This window comes from Mus caroli, unplaced genomic scaffold, assembly GCF_978045245.1.
Source record: "Mus caroli unplaced genomic scaffold, Mus_caroli_1 scaffold_2, whole genome shotgun sequence".
NCBI classification, from domain to species: Eukaryota; Metazoa; Chordata; class Mammalia; order Rodentia; family Muridae; genus Mus; species Mus caroli.
Window position 1 is genome coordinate 34,078,931 of NW_028227257.1, and position 15,633 is coordinate 34,094,563.

Below are 15,633 nucleotides of genomic sequence, written 5' to 3' on the forward strand. Positions count from 1 at the left end.
CCTTCTTGTCTCAAGATGGGGCATCTCTGGAGTGAGATTTAGAGGTTTTGGCTTGTTTGTTTGTTTGGTTGGTTTTTGGTTTTGTGGGCCTTGTTTCCCTTTCTGTCTATCCCCTTGCTCCCAAGCGCTTCTCTCCAGAAACCATCTGCATAAGAATCCCTCTGCTTCTGCAGAATTCCACCCAATACAGACCTATCTGAGAGTAATAGAAACCAGTGACTTCTAAGACAGACAGACAGACAGGTGTCTCTATGTAAATAAATGCTGACAGAGGCTGCATGGCTCAGAACGTTAGTAAGGCATCCCATGATAAAATCCAGGCACTTAATGACATGGTCACAGTGTGTTGGCCCAAGGGCCAGCCTCCAGGGTGGAAGCCTGAAGTCCCTCTCTTAGCTGGTCCAGACATGTGAGACCTGGACCAGCTCCCTTTCTGAGCGTTACTGTTTTATTTGTAAATGGTACCTTCAACACCAGGTGGTGACTCTGCCTTAAGACTCACCTGCCTGAGAGCAAGAAAGGATTGTGAATGTATGCTAAGTGCAGTGGAAGAAAGACCATTAGGAAATGAGGAGGAGTCCAGCAGGACAGAGGGGGTTTAAATGGAGGAGGGACGGAAAAGAGTAACAGAAGACAAGATATTGTATATTTTCTCTCATGTGAAGCATCTACATTTAACAATGTACACATATGATATGAAAGCAAAAGGGACTACTTGAGGGGACGGGGGTCAGCAAGAGAGTGGGAAGCAGGACAGGGCAGGGGACAATGGGAGGAGAATAAATACCCACTGGAAAACTCATAGCCTACATCTGTTGCCATGGAAACAACAGCCCGGCATCATGGCTCTGAGTTAGACAGCTGAGTATTCCAACAGAGCTCTCAAGCACCTGTTGCCCCTAGGTCACATCTGACTTAACGCTCTTTGGAGTGTGGGATGATGGGCCTTTTCACTTTCTTCATTTCTGGGAACTGGGCATTAATAGTTGGAGGAGGTGGAGGGGTCAGTGAGAAGAACTCTCAGCAAAACAGCCAGGACGATGCTGGATATAGTTTCATTAGAATCAGCAGGATTAGGCTCATCTCCAAGAAACCGAGGCTGCGCAGCAGACTCAAGGAGAGACTCTTTCACTTTCTGATCAGAACCTGGATGTCAGAGGAGTCCGCAGTGCAGCACCAGTTCTAGAGACCATGGTATATCCAGACGCCTTCTTGAACACCCCAGCACACTGTTCCTTCTCCCAAGCTCCATCCAAACACATCTGAAGTGTTTATGTTGACTTTATAGTTTAGTTTTGTTTTTTCACCAATGAAATGTGAGACGGTAAAATAAAAACATATACAAATGTGAGGTTAGGGTGTATAGCCTAGGATGGGCATGGTCTTGGGTTTGATTCCTGGCTCTGTCCAAAATAGATATATTAGTTTATTAACGAATTTAGTGAATCAAAATTGATGTGAGGTTGTTTCAGTCAGAAAAATATTAGCACAATAAATTCAGTCCATAATTTTCCAAATATAAGAATCCTAGTTTAGGTGTTAATAACAACAACAACGACAAAAGGCAAAAGCCGGATTCTTACTGTCAATCAAGAACAATCCATATCCACCTGGCTATTGGGTCTCAGAAGATGTACAGTGCTCTGGATGGTCCAGTCTTCAGCCTTGGAGTATAGGGACTGCCAAATAAAAATTATAGGACTCCATTGTTATAGACTAAATTCCTGCCCCAGGCCTAAACAAGTAGCCTGAAATCAAAGTGGAGTCACTGCTACTCAAAGTCAATCAAGTTGTTATCTTTCTTTCAGAGAATACTAGGAACAAACAAGCCCCAGAAAGAATAAACAGAGAGGTAACAGCCAGTTTCCCAAATAAGAAGGTTTCCGTTGACTTAATCACATCCCCTCTGCCTTAATCAAGTAAAAAGGTTACCCTAAAGTAGCCCATGTTAACCAGTTATCATGTTAACCAGTTATCATTTTCTCTCTCCTCCTCCGTCCTCATTTTTTTTTTTCTGAGATAGTGTCTTTCTATGTATTCCCGACTGTCCTATGATTTGCTATGCAGACCAGATTGGTCTCAAATTCTCAGAGATCCACCTCTGCTTCCCCAGTGCTGGGATCAAAGGTGTGTGCCTTTCTCCCTTTTTAAAGACTAGGTTTCACTCGGTATCCAGGCTGGTTCAAACTTGTAATCCTCCTACCTCCATTCCTCAAGCCTCTACCTCCCTGGGTTGTCTGGGTTAGGCAGCCTCCTGAGACCTTCCTGTATTCCTGGATTACTCTCTTCCTCTTCCCACCTTACAGGGAAAGTTACTTGGAAACCTTTGTGGCTATAAAGCAACCTCCCGTCTCTTCGGCTCATGGCTACTCACTCTCATTCTGTTTCATGGAATGATACGTTGCTCCATCCCAGTTAAGATATTTAAACTAAATTTTAATTTTGTCTTCCCTTTGTCAGAACAAAACACAGTAAGCTTATAAAAACAAATAAAACGACAAGGATCCCTAGACCTTCTCTTTGTGTGTAAGAAACATCTATATTGACTTGAGCAACTAGGACTTTGTGCCTATGTGTCTCATTTTTCTTTTAAGGATGAAAGCTTTGTTGTGTGTCTGTCTTTAAATTAAACACTGCAGGCCAGAGAGATGACTCAGCTAGTAAAAGCAGTGTCCACAGAAGCCTTAAAACCTAAGTTCCATTCTCTGGGACCCAGGTAAAAGTGCACATGAGTAACCCCAGCATCCCTAGCGTGAAATGGGAGGCCAAGACAGGAAGCTCTCCCAACACTGAATCTCTCAAAAGGCCAATGACTATCTACCCTGTAGTTTTCAGTACAACAGCAAAAACAAGAGAGCCCCTCACTCAGCAAGACAGGAGGTGAGACTCCTAACAGCGTCCTTTACTTGTGTGCACCACGGCACGAGCACTCCCATGCCCCACCCCCAACACACATACATGTGGACAAAATAAATGTAAAACATTTCATTGACAGCTCCTCAATGGAATTCACTAAGCCCACCTGGTCCCTTGCTTGACACATGCTCACATGTGTGAGAGCCCGTGTCTACTCAGCCCCAGTGCTCACACCTGTGCCTTGGAATCTGCTTTGTTCAAGGTCCACCTTCACTTGCAAAGACATCTTTATGCTTGATCAAGGTCTCTATTTCACTTCTACTTAGGAGCCTACTGATGAGGCATGGAAATCTAGTCACTTGGAGACATTGGGAAGGTCTGAGTGGGACAGGTGTGTGTGTGTGTGTGTGTGTGTGTGTGTGTGTGTGTGTGTGTGTGTGTGCTCACACACCTTGGGTGCCCATAATTATTGCAACTTACTGAATGACCATCTGGCTTTTATTTCCTGCTTTCCAATTCCTAATGCCTGGCCTAGAGACCCTCCTTTTTTCCCTGGGGCCGTACAAGGGTGTGAAACCCTCACTTTTTGGAAGAGATGCCAATGCCTGTGTCTTCCAGGCCAGTGACTATGTTGGATATGGGCTGCCTGAGGTCTGGGGTTTGAAGAACTTGGTGGTGGGATCTTAGTAACACTTGCTTTGTGAGGCTTCCCCTGGATCTCCAGCCAAGTGCCCCTTGAATGTTCTCCCCTTGCTGTTCTTGAACTTGAAGGCCATTCCCTAGGGTTCCTAGTGGGTTTTCTATACTTTATTTTTACTTACTTGTGTTTCAGTGTTGGGGATAGAACCCAGGACCTTTTGCATGGCAGGAAAGAGCTCTACCATGGGCCTGCAGTAATGTTTGGTTCTAAATGTTAAAGGAAACAAATTTTCTCTTGTTTTCCTGGAGCAGTTATAGAATGCAGGCATAAATTCACTCCATAATTTTCCAAATATAAGAATCCAAGTATAACCAAATGGGTGCTAATCTTGTCAATGCAAGGAAAACTGAAACAAACACTAAGTCAAATCCAACTTCCAGTTTGCCTTGGCTGGTAATTGAATTATGGCTTATGCTTCATCACTGAGCACAAAAAGCTACAGTTCTGCTACGAAATGCAAACACAAAACAACTCCACTGGGAACAAAGTAGAGTCTGGCTATGTAGCTCAGGTTTGCCCAAAACTTAAAACATAGCCCAAGATGCCTCAAACATGCAACAATCCTGTCCAGCCATTCAACAGTGCTGGGATTGCAAGGTGAGTCATAGCCCATTTAGATATTTTAACCAACATTCCAGTGGTTGGCTAAAAAGTGACAATAAACTGGGTTTAGTGGCACATACCTTTAATACTTGGAGGTAGAGGTAGATGTGAGTGCAAGACCAGCTTGATTCATATAGTGAGTTCTGGGCCAGCATGGCTACTTAATGAGACTCTGTTTCAACAACAACCATACAAACAAATAAAAATAAAAACTAACAGTTTTCCTAAAAGGTGGCAGAGCAATTAAGACAGCTAGTAGAAGCATGGGCTTTACTGAGTAGAACTAACTTTAATGGCATTGCATGGGAAACACAGGAGGCCACTGTTTTGGCCTGAACGCCTATGCAATGTTGTAAGAGTCTAAGATAAATATCACTCAGGCTAAAAGTCACATAACCAGGGACTGGGAAGATGGCTCAGCAGCAAAGCACACTGTTCCTGCTGAGGACCTGGCTGTGATTCCCAGCACTCACAGGGTTCCAGGGGACCAGACAGCCTCTATTGGCTCTCATGGGCACTACACACACAGGTCGGCAGCTCCTCTCTTGCCCTCCATCTCCATCTCTCCTCACATGGCCCAGCTGAGTCTAACTGTGTTTACTCTGGGCTCTCCCAGATGTCTCCCCCTCTGAGTATGCTCTCCCTTTTATCTATAATAAACCTTCTTCACCATGCCTAGGAGACGTCGTGCCCTTCCTTTTGTATTTCTTTATTTTTTCATTCATGCATACATGCATGAAACACACACACACAAACACACACAATAAAAGGTAAAGTATTTAGCTAATGTCAATGTCACCAAAGTGAAATGAAGCCACTTATGTGACCTTCTGAGAAATCCCAACTAGTGCAAAATAGCAAGTCAGAAAAGGCAGCTTTCCACTGGAGAGGAGGGAGTTCCCTCCACCTTCACCTGTACACAGCAAGTACTTGAAGGAATCTGATGCCTGAGGTCTGTCGTTCTGATTCCAGCCCCACCCACCTTACGAAGGATTGATCCGATTTCGTTCACTCTGCCCTGCTTTATTAGCCCCCCTATGTCAGTTTTTACAAATCTGTTCTGCCCATCACTTTTTCTGTTTTATGGAATGCAAGGTCCAACTGTAGAATAAACACTAAAGCCAAGTCAGGTCTTTAAACTACAGTGTAGTAAGTAGTATTGTACCTTTTACAATTGTATTTCCCAACCATGGTAGAGAGAAGAAATTGACCTTTTTAAAGGAAAGTAAAAAAAAATATATATATATATAAGGAAAATCAGCTTAAGGGATCCATGAGTTAATACTAAAGATAGGAAGAAAGGGAATAGGAAAGATGATTGAAATGGGGTATGACATCTTAGATTAGAAAAGGAGAATCTTCTTCCTGTATTAATATTTACACACCTTTCTCTCGGATTCATAGAGAAGACCAGCTTGTAAGAGCTACCATTTGATAGGTTCGCCCCACCTTGCTGAGTTTAAACTGCTCCAACTTTACTAATTTGTCTGGCGGTGGGGATGAAACCCTGGGTCTTACACATGCTAACCATATACACTCCCACAGGGCTAAGCTATTCCTGACTGTCCATTTTTCTATCTGGCTCCCTCCAACCTGTCAAAACTGAGCTCAACTCCTAGCCTTCCCCCTCCCCCCAGTCTCTTTCAGCCACTGTAATCTCCTCACTGCTGTCTGTACATCGCCAAAGCATTACCCCTTCACATTTTGATCTCACATGAAGCATGTTCAGGGTCAGCCCAGAGCAGGCATGACAGAGGCTTGAGTGGGAGGTAGTAGGTGGATAGTCCTTGCTCCCGAGCAAGAAGAGCCGTTCTTGCGTGTTTGGTTTGAGCTTCACTTTGGGATCCTTAAGTTCAACTTTAGACACAGCTCTTCCCTCAGCCAGGTGCTCAGATAAGAAGTCTGTGGCTGCTTAGTTCTAGCCTCAGGAGACAAAGGGTTCTTGTTTGTGTGTTTATCTGGAAATGGGTGGCCAAGGTAGTCATGCCTTTGGCCATCTTGGGGCCTAGGGCAGGAAGCAGCCTCATTCTTTGCAGAGTGATACTTCTGAGGTTTTAGCAGCTCCTTCCTCATTGCTCATGGATTCCTCTTACAGTCTTGCTAGCCCTAGGGTATAAAGCCAATCATGACATTTAGTCTCGATTTGCAAGGACAAAGTAGGACACCATTGACAAACACTCTGTCCAAAGTTGCCAAATACAGAGTGCTTATTGCAGTACTGGGAGAAGGAGCTTAGGGCTCACAAGAGAAACCAGAAAATAGATAGCATTGATGAGAACAACCCTTCAGTTAAAGCAGGCACCCCAACAGAGGCTTGAAGAAACAATACTAGGGGGACCATTGAACACAGACCAAAAGGGCTTTAGCATTCTTCTCCTGAGTTCTCTTTGATCTGAAATCTAACGACCCATCCCCTGGTACATGTGAGTGCCCAGGATTCTTGCTTTGAGAGGTTAGTGCTCAGGCCATCTTAAGAACTAAGGACCAGACAGAGGATAGAGTCTTGTGTCTACCATGATTTTGTTCATGTATTAGCAGATCCTTGATCCTGTAGCAAAATGCCCAGCAGTGGCCAATCAGAGACCACATTTAGTGGGAGATGAATCCCAGGCTTTGGCTTGGGAGGTGGGTGGTGGTGGTGTGTGACAGATGGTTGGGCTGAGGTCAACTCTTTTGGGAAAAATATAGGTTCCTTATGAAGAACTATAAAGAGCCCATACAGGAAAAAAGTGCATCTGATAAAAATATTTCTGGCACAAATAACAATTTCTCACACATATGCCAAGAACACAAAACTTCCCAGAAACCTTCAATTTCAAAAACACCCACTGGTTGGTTGCTATATGGTGATTGCTTAACACCTCCAGGCACGGCAGCAATTCCTGACTCTCAAGGCTAAGTTAAACCCTCTTGGTAACATTAAGCCTGGAGACGAAAGGAGGCCCAGATGTATTCCTGATGACACAAGACTCTAGTGTGCAAGTTTGGCTTATAGCACAAAGGTTGGCAGATGACCTGAGGGACCTTCTACCTACTAGCCAAGACACAGAGGGGGAGGGTAATGGCCTAGGACTGGAGAGTCACGATTTTGTAAAATCCCTGCATATTTAGCTGACTTGGGAGAGATAGTTGAGCCATCCAACTTAACTCCTTATTCAAGGTGAAAAGGATAAAAAAAACCCCAACCCCCCAGAATCCACACAGGCCCACTTTTCTGAGTTGTGGCTGCCTTTCTGTTCACATTGTGGTACTGAGGTCAAAGCCAGAGCCTTGAGCACGCCAGGCAAGGACATTATATTATATTACATTATATTAGGGCCCACATTTTCAACCTCTGAAGCTTCCCAGCCTCCTACAAGTTACCGCTTTAATTCCCTGAAGACCTCATATCCCTTCAAACTCTAAAAGGAAAATGAAACCCTACTATATTTTGGGTATGGATTTGATTTCCATGTGGCTGAGGGCTATTGCTTCTTGCGGGAGGAAGCCACAACTTCCTGAAAGTGATTTCTACTGATGAACAGCAGGGGGATATTTATGAGGAAGAAAAAAAATCATATTTTTCTTTAAAGGATTTCATTTGATTTAAAAAAAATTTTGCCTCCTGAGGCCCAGGAGTAAAGTACTGAGAATTGGGGGACAAAACTTGATGGTGTCACCTAGGGCAGCCATTTTTACACAAGAAAGACCGGGGGTGGGGTAGGGGTGGAACGGTGAGTGGGGTAATCCCACTCTGCAGCTTCCTCTTCAGCTCCAGATGAAAAGGCCAGATATGGAGTCAGCCCTGGCAAAGGCTTTCATTTGTTCTTGTAAAAATAAGAAATGGAAACAAAGAGCCTGTTGTCTTGGTTGCCCTCGGAGCTGAGCTCAGGCAGGAGGAGGAGCCAAGCTGGCTCTACCCTCCAGCCTGCAGCTTCACAGACAGGCATGCATTCCCTACATGCGTGGTTTCTACGACTTAAGTGCTTCCGGCTGTGCCGACACTGATGCTATTGCTTAGCAGGACCGATTCACCAGCAGAATTCTAACTAAGCACACAGCTTTGGCAGAGCCGAGTTAGCCAGGAGGCAAAGCTGCCAGATAAAACAGGGCAGGGCTACAGCATAGTAGTAGTCGTCACCTGCCTCTGTAGCAGGATGCATGAGGCCACCGGCTTGATCCTTAAGACCAAAGAAAAATAAAGGTGTAGAGTGAATCTAGCCCTAGAGTGTTGCTAGTGTTACACTCAGGTGGCTAAAGTCTACTGTTGACAGAGACGCCAACCATGACACAGAATGGTGCCACTGGTTAAAACAGGGACTCCAATGAGGGCCCTGGCACAGGTCTGTAGTCCCAGACACTAGGGAAGCTGAAGTAGGAGGATCTAAGAGTAGACCAGCAACATAGATGCTGACGGAGCACAAGCAATGACAGCAACACAAATGAAGGAAAACACCATCCCACACTAACACCCCAAACCCAAAGCAGAACCAGAATGTTAAAAGAAACAAAACAAAAACACCCTCGTCAGTTGACAAACACTCATTCACTGTCTACCTTTCATATATTTAGTAATGTAAATATATTTAGTAATGTAAGACAAAAATGGGGGACTACACACTGCTGAGATAAAACAGCAAAGAGACAGAATGTTAGCATTTTGTCTAAGCTCCACCCCACAGGTACCTGGCAATAGCCAGGTGTGCCTGACTCACTATAAATGGGGCTGCTTGCTCCTCTGCTTTCTATTGCTCTTGCCTTCTGGCTCCTGCCCTGTTCTCTTGCCCTTTCCCCTTCTCTCCCCATTCCCCTCCCCACTCTCTCTACATGCTCATGGCAAGCCTTGTCTATTCTCTCCTCCCCCCTCCACCCCTCTCCCCTGCCTCTCCCCTCCCCTCCCCACTTATACTCTCTCTGTCTCTACTACCCTCTTAACTCCCCTCCCCATGACCTAAATAAACTCTATTCTATACTATAGGAGTGGCTGGTCCCTCAGGGGAAAGGGATGCCTTAGCATGGGCCCATGGAGGTACTCCCTTCCTCCATACCTGACTACACCTCCACCAAAACATATTCCTTCTCTCTCTTATCTTTTTATACAACAGAAACAGTACCTGGTTTTGCCTCTGTAGGTGAACTCATGTGTGTTTGTTTGTTTGGGGTTTGTTTGTTTTTTGAGACGGGGCCTTCTGTAGTTCAGACTGACTACTAACTTACTTTGTAGCCAAGGATAACCTTGAACTTGTTATCCCCCCTACCCCCCATCCCCCCCACCCCCACCTCCTAAGCTGTTTTTGTTTGTTTGTTTGTTTGTTTTGTTTGTTTTGAGATAGGGCTTTCTTTGTAGCACTGGCAGATCTCAGAGTCCCCATCCTCCTGTCCCAGCATCCCCAGGGATGGGAAGAACCTATGCATCACTGTGCATCACTTTATTTTCTATGATATGTCTTTTTCACAATATACATTCCTACTGTTAGTAATCAAGAGAAGAAAATGTAAATGCTCTTTGGAAAAAGAACTTTCCTAGATAACAAGAATTGAGGCACGTTGAATGGCTCTCTGGGGCATTTGTAATCGCAAGCTAGTCTCACCTGTGTAATTAATTCTTTAATGAAGGGATCTCAGGTCTCATTTTTTCTAAAACCCACACTGACCCGGAATTCCCCAACTTCCTCTCCCTCTCTCCTCCATCCCTCACATTCCTGTAGTCCTCTGCATTCATCCCATTATATGACACCCATTTGTCATATAATGGGTGTCCTTTCTGTGTTGTGTGAATCTCTAGGCTCCACTGGGGGAACCTTAACAAAATGTATCCACTCAGTAAATACTCCTTTAGGCTGGACAGAATTGTCATGTTGGCAACAGTATGAGCAGAGGGTTGGCAAACCCTCACTGAATTCTTGGAAGCCATGTTGAAAGCACTCTTAGGGCTTTGAAGTAAGCCAGCTCAGGGGATGGTTGGAGAGAAACGGTCAGTCTAGCAAACATCTATCTACTCACTCCAGGCAGGTCCGAGCCTGTTCCCCCAGAGTTAGAGCTTCACCTAACCTAGTTCCACAGGGTTCACTTTCATCAGCCTTTCAATCATGACCCAATTTGAAAAGCTTCTCTTTCTGGTTTCCTTGAGAAAGAATGGGAACGCTCAAGACACAGGAGAAATACGTGTTTGCTTCATCAAACAGACAAAGTCTAGAAAGGGACTCTAAACTTGTGAACATCAAACCTTCTCTTCAAAGAGCCCAAGACACTACAAAAGAAGCTTAGTATTCTGCCACACATGGTTTCTACAAGTCTCCTGTTTTTGCAGAAACCAGGGCAGAAGTCACAATAGAGGAAGAAAACCACTTGCTTTTCCCCTCCTGTTTTCAGTGTTGGTAACGGTACCCAGAGCTTTGTAAATGTCAGTCAAGGGCTCTACCATAGAGTCATACACACACACACACACACACACACACACACACACACACACACCACACACACACACACACACACACACACACACACACACACACACACCACACACACACACACACACACACACACTCCCAGCTCTCAAACCACCCCATCTTTTAAAGATGGACTTGGCTCAGTTTCTAGGACTGGCTTCTCAACGACTCTCTAGCAAGTGCCCCAAGTCTGGAGCAACAGTGAGTGACCTATGGTTTAGACAGGTTTCCACATGTGATATGAGAGGAAACTATTTATTTACTGGCTAACATGGCACATGACACAGATAGTGTAAGAAGTCAAAAGACACAGTGACTTTTCATCCAGCGGCTTGGCCTGGCTTCCAAGGATGTCATGAATGTCATGAATGCACTCTTTAAAGTCTTCAGAACAACAGAGTATTCAGAGTCTCTTTGAGGAAAGATGGGGAAAGAATAAACTGAGGTGGCTTTGAATCCCATATTTGAAGTTACTAAAGGTAACTTTTTAAATAGAGGAAACTGTACTGGGTATAGTAATCTTAAGGGCAGAACTACAAAAATATCTGAACGATATTCATAGTTATGATGCTGTTACTGGTATGAGCCAAATTAGTTGAGGAAATACTGAACCGTTCTTCAGACAAACAGACAGTGTATATTGCATCAGTTAAGAGGCAGCAGCAAGCAGACCAAGAGTTCTAGGTCGCTGAGCACAGTGGCCCAGGACTTTAATTCCAGCACTTGGGAGGCAGAGGCAAGAATCTCTCTGTGACTTAGAGGCCAGACAGGGACACTTAGTGAGATGCCCTCCTCCACTCCTAAGGTCATGTTCAACTACTCAGTGACCTGGAGTCCAGCCGGGACTATATGAGATGCCACTCAACAAACAAAAATGCAAAACAACGACAAAATCCAACTCTGACCTGGAACCAAGTCAAATATCATCAGTCAATAGCAGAATGGTTTAAAAGTTTTGGTGTGTTCACATAATTGGAATATTATTCTTTTAAAAGTTGAGACAAGAGAAATCAGACTTCTAGAGGCATATGCTGTTATGATTCCAATTATATAAAGTTGGAAATCAGGCAAAGCTAGGATAGGTAGAGCAGGTGCATAATGAACTGGGCTCAATTCCCAGTATCAAAATAGAGTCAAACAATAACCTCATCAATCAGAAAAACCTAGAGCACTGCCAGTCAGGACACTGGTTAAACCTGAAGCAGATATGACCAGAGGAAACCCTTGGGGAGATTGGGAAACTGTTTTCCGATCTGGATCCTGGCTGTGGGGTTTCTCTGTGAAAACTCACCTTAGCTACATACTCATGTACTCTTGCTGAATTATATCCAACCTTAATGGATTGCTTTAAAAGTGGTAGCTGCGGGGGCAGAGTTCCTCAAGAAGGGCACACACAGAGCAGTGTATTGGATACAACTGTCTCACTAGAGACTCGTTCTGATGGAATTCCCTTTCCTCTAGATCAAATGCTCTCAACCTGTGGGTCTCAACCCCACAAAAGACCACTGGAAAAGGCGGGTATTTGTATTATGATTCATAACAGAACCAAAATTGTTATGAAGTAGCAACAAAAATAATTTTATGGTTGGGGGATTACCATTGCATGAAGAACTGTATTAAAGGGTCACAGTGTTAGGAAGGCTGAGAACCACTACCCGAGATACAGTTCTCTCTTGGGCTCTGGATCTTCAAGGCAGGGGAGTAGTGGTTTTGATGTAACTGTCCTCTCAGTGCTACCATGAAGTTTAAACCTCTAGACAGGCCAAAGGTGGAGGGCAACTGTTACATTATAACAGTATTAACTGGAACTGGCCAAGAAAGCTTTAAATTCCTGTCTGACTGGGGCAGGGTGAGAGGAGAGGAGGCCTACGACCACAGACACCACCCAGGGTTCCAAGTCTCCCTGCACCAGCAAGCTGGCAGCAAGAGCAATGTCCCTCGATGCCTGTGGCTAGGATGACTCTCTCTCTCTCTCTCTCTCTCTCTCTCTCTCTCTCTCTCTCTCTCTCTCTCTCTCTCTCTGTGTGTGTGTGTGTGTGTGTGTGTGTGTGTGTGTCTAGGATCCTCGGTAGTCCTGAAAACCCAGTCTGGGCCAGGAGAATATTTATGAGATTTTTTTTTTTTTTTTTTTTGTATTCCTCTTCTTTGCCTGAGGACAGAGGAATATGTAGGCTGTTGGCTCAAAATGATGAGCTCAGAAAAGATGAGGGTGGAACATGGGACCACTTCAGGTCTGGGCAGTGTCCCCCAACACAGGCACCTTTCATCCAGAGGGATGTGGAGCAAAACTCTGTTATGTTTCCATTCTCCCCAGCCTTTGGAAGGAGGGAGAGACACAATGCCACATAGAGGAAGCAGACCACCAGAAATGACCCTGCCATCTTCCTTCTGGTTATCCAGCTTCTTTTTGCCAGTGGTAGAAGTAGAATTAATCAGCCATTAGCCTACAAGCCAAGGACACCAATAGCCCAAACCTCAGGACTGATACAAGAAGCACAGATAAAGACAGAAGGGAAGGAACTGGGGCCCATTTTGTGGCCATGGTCTAAGGTCAACCTCACATTTTCTCTCCTCCTCTTTTCTTCTTCTTCTTCTTCTTCTTCTTCTTCTTCTTCTTCTTCTTCTTCTTCTTCTTCTTCTTCTTCTTCTTCCTCTTCCTCTTCCTCTTCCTCTTCCTCTTCCTCTTCCTCTTCCTCTTCTTCTTCTTCTTCTTCTCTCCCTCTCTCTCTCCCTCCCTCCCTCCCTCCCTCCCTCCCTCCCTCCCTCCTTCCCTTCCTTTTTTCTTTCAAGACAGGCTCTCACTAAGTTATCTAAGTTGTCATTGAACTCACTGCATAAGCCCAGGTTGGCATGGGACCTGCATTACCCTTCAGACTCCCCAGTGCTAGGATTACAGGCATATACTGTAAGCACTGTATACTGCTCAGCACAGCTTTTCTTTTTGTGTACACTAGCGTGTGTCTGTGTGTGTGCATCTTACACTTGGTATGGGCCTATAACTAACTAATTAGAATCTTCACAGGGCTGCTATGGGCCTGTTGGCCACCTATTCTCCTACAGCTATGGATAATATGTCATATGCCAGACGTGACTCTTGGCCCCAAAATCTAATATAACAAGCCAAACTCCTGCTTTCACGGAATTTGGCCATTCTTGGACGTAGAGATGATTAAATAAGCAAGTAGGCACATAACTCTCTCAGTACTGGTTCAAGAAGCCCCCAGCATATGCAAATCTGTGGATACTAAAGTCTTTTATATAAAATGGTATTGTATTTGCTAGTAACCTACTGACATCCTTCTATAAGGGAGGTATGTTGGTATAGACCTATAATCTAAGCATTTGAGAGGCCAAGACAGAAGAATCATGGGTTTTAGGTCAATTTAGGCTGCTAGAAAGACTGGCAAACAAACAAACAAACTCATTTCTGGATTATTTCTAATATCTAACACAGTGCAAAATAGGTTTTTGCTTATATGGCAAGTTTTTGCTTATATGACAGCCCAGAAAAGTGAAAAACATTGTGGCCAGAATACCAGATAGGGATCATGGTGATGGCGCTGGCACTGGTGCTGGTGCTGGTGAGAAGGGGTCCCTTCAGGAATCTACTCTAATGGGTGAAACTGCTAGGAGCTGAATATGGATGGAAGAGGGGTTATAAACACGGGGCTGCAGGAATGGCAGGAAGGTTCATGTGGGTGTGTTAGAAAGACCGGGGAGAGAGTAGCTTTGTAAGGGGACCCCAAGGGTTCAATCACAGTCTCTGTAAGTTTGTTGCAAACCTCTGAACTCATAAAGAGGATCAGCCAGAGAGGACCTAAGTTAGAAATCACCAACATGTTAATGGCATCAAAGCCACAAGACCAGATGGGATTAACTTGAGACTCCAGAGACTTTTCTTGGTAAATATACACTGCATCTGACAGGTCAGATACTGTGCTAAGTCTTGTACAGTCTATGGCTTGTGTATTCTTCCTCAGGATATAAAGTTGCTCTATTATTATTCCTATTTTACTGATGTGGGCATTGAGAACAGAAATCTCCAAATGTCTTAGATATGGCCAACTGCATGAAGAGCAAAGAGATAAAGAGAATAGGTCCAAGAGGTCTGGGTATTCCAGGGCTAAGGGGGTCGAGGAACAAGGGAGCACAGGCTGGAGGCCAGAGCAGCAATGGGGGAGGGGAGAGGAGTCTCCGGTGTGATGTCCATACACCAAACTTCTGATCCCCTTGCCTCCACTTCCCAAATGCCACCATCATAGCATGAGCCACTCTACCCTGCTTAGAGACAATTTAACATGAACACAAGGACGTGCGAAGGTGATAAGCAGTGCTAGGGATGGAATACAGCGGAGCCACACCCCCAGCCTTCTTTGGTTTCACTTTGAAATGAACATACTGGCCAGAAAGATAGCTCAGTGTGTAAAGTTTTTGATGTGCAACGACAAGGACGAGTTTGGATATTCAAAACCCATGTAAAAGCTGGACGCGGTGGCTCGTACCTTTATCCTTAGTGCTAGGAGGTGGAGAGGTACTGAAAGTTTAGTGGCCAGCTAGTCTATCTGAAACAGTGAAATCCAAATTCATAAAGGGAACTGCCTCAGAAAAAATAAGGTGGACAACAACAGAGGAAGAGACCCAGAGTTGACTTTTGACCTCCACTGGCTCCAGTTTGTCTGCGCGCGCGCGCACGCATGCACACACACACACACACACACACACACACACACACGGTGGTGATGAGAATATATACCTCCTTCCTCCAGTTTGTCTGCGAGCGCACGCATGCACACACACACACACACACACACACACACACACACGGTGGTGATGAGAATATATACCTCCTTCCTCCAGTTTGTCTGTGCGCGCACGCATGCACACACACACACACACACACACACACACACACACACACACACACACGGTGGTGATGAGAATATATACCTCCTTCCTCCTGGAAGATGGGCAACAATAATGCAAGAGCATCCCAGTGGCTATGCCTTTGGTGCCAACAGAACCCAGAGGTGCCTCCTCTGCAGTCAC

At 44.8% G+C, this 15,633-nt stretch overlaps 1 protein-coding gene across 7 annotated transcripts in view; it reads right to left on the minus strand.

Moving 5' to 3' along the window:
* Rin2 (Ras and Rab interactor 2) overlaps positions 1–15,633 on the minus strand; it is a 206,771-nt gene that overhangs the window by 46,847 nt on the left and 144,291 nt on the right. Inside the window, exon 1 of one of the 7 annotated variants that reach the window (XM_029472265.2) lies at positions 1,584–1,674. The exons of 5 other annotated variants lie outside the window; for them this stretch is intronic. The gene's annotated coding sequence lies outside the window, so the exon portion shown is untranslated. Of the gene's footprint in view, positions 1–1,583; positions 1,675–15,633 lie in introns of those variants that run through there. One more of the 7 variants, XM_029472256.2, reaches the window with a different exon arrangement.